General features: G+C 67.9%; 1 protein-coding gene across 1 annotated transcript in view; it reads left to right on the top strand.

The window, feature by feature from the left end:
* Positions 1-1,358, top strand: part of FOXS1 (forkhead box S1) — a gene marked incomplete at its 5' end in the record, with an annotated part of 3,407 nt that overhangs the window by 1,245 nt on the left and 804 nt on the right. The window lies entirely within an intron of this gene.

Consider the following 1,358-nt stretch of genomic DNA (forward strand, 5'->3'; position numbering starts at 1 on the left):
CTACCCCCTGGGGCTGCCCCCCTGCCTCTACCGGACACCCGGCATGTTCTTCTTCGAGTGAGGGACTGACCCACCCCAGGACGCCACCGGCCCTGGTACCAAATAAAGCATGTTCCCCAATGCTGCCTCTGTGGTCTCTGCGCCCCGTTTGGGGTGGGCAGCGGGCAGGGGTGAGCTGGGGACCCTTTGCCCCAGCTCATGCGCTGGCTGGGGGACATGCGTCCCCAAGGCCACCTGGTGCAGCCCTCATCCCTGCTGAGAGGGGACAATCAATGGCTGGGCAGTGAGGCTGCAGGGGGACAGGGCATGGCCTGAGTGAGGGAACCTCCTTCCAGGTCCTGTGTCCCTGGGAGATGCTGGGGACAAGGTCCTGCTACAACGTGGGGCCAGGAGCCCCTGAAGCCCTGTCCTGGGTAGCAGGAGGCAACCTCACCCATGAGGGTCAGGGGGATGTGCTGCGGCGGAAAAGAGCCCCCACAGAGTCCTGCTGCTGCCTCCCCACGCCTAGGAGCACTCAAAGTGCCTGGCTTCACGCTGGGTGCCACACATGGCACAACCGGCACCAGCCTCAGCTCCTGGCCCTGCTCATGCACCAGTGTGGCCCTGGAGAGACGCTGGATAGGAGTGGGTGGCAGTGGCACAGTGTGGGGGCTCTGCTGTCGGGGGGACAGGTCTCCCTCCCCTCTCTGTCCCTGCTTGGGGCCATGCCGGTGCCCACGTGGGGTCCCAGCAGGTCCCTGCAGACACCCCCAGGATGGGGCACCCCCCAGAGCCGGGCTGTGCCAGGGACTGCGGCTGTGATGGGAACAGCCAGGGGGGAAAGTGGATTCCACCCACCTGAAACATTCTGGGGCGGAGGAGGCACCAGCTGAGTCACCACTGCCGGCACCGTGCTGGGCACGGGGGGCTGCCCCGACAGCCGGGCTGGGGGGCACCAGGTTGGGTGGGCATCTCCGCGCAGCGCCAGGCAGGGACCTGGCCACCAGCCCCTTCCTGCACACTGATGGGACACCTGGGCCAGCATCTCCACAGCGCTGGAGTGGGGCCAGAGCAATGCCGGCAAAGTGGGAACCCGTGCCCCCATCCTGCCCACACCAGCCTGGGAGAGGGGGGACCCCAGGAGCAGCAATGCCTGGACCCCATGGCACAGGCAGCCCCAGGACAGGCACGGGGGGAGGACGCTGGGTCAGTGGGGGCTCTCCACGCTCTGTGGACAGTGGGTGTGTGGCAGAGCTTCCCCCCAGCCCCCCAAGGCCAGCGGGACCCCAGCTTGGCCCATCCTGGGGGTCTCTGCGGGGGCTGTGCTGGCACCAAGGGACGGCGCTGGCGTCACTCAGGGACCAGGAGCACCCAGGCCG

The sequence above is a fragment of the Charadrius vociferus genome, unplaced genomic scaffold (genome assembly GCF_000708025.1).
Source record: "Charadrius vociferus isolate BGI_N301 unplaced genomic scaffold, ASM70802v2 scaffold259, whole genome shotgun sequence".
Classification (NCBI taxonomy): domain Eukaryota; kingdom Metazoa; phylum Chordata; class Aves; order Charadriiformes; family Charadriidae; genus Charadrius; species Charadrius vociferus.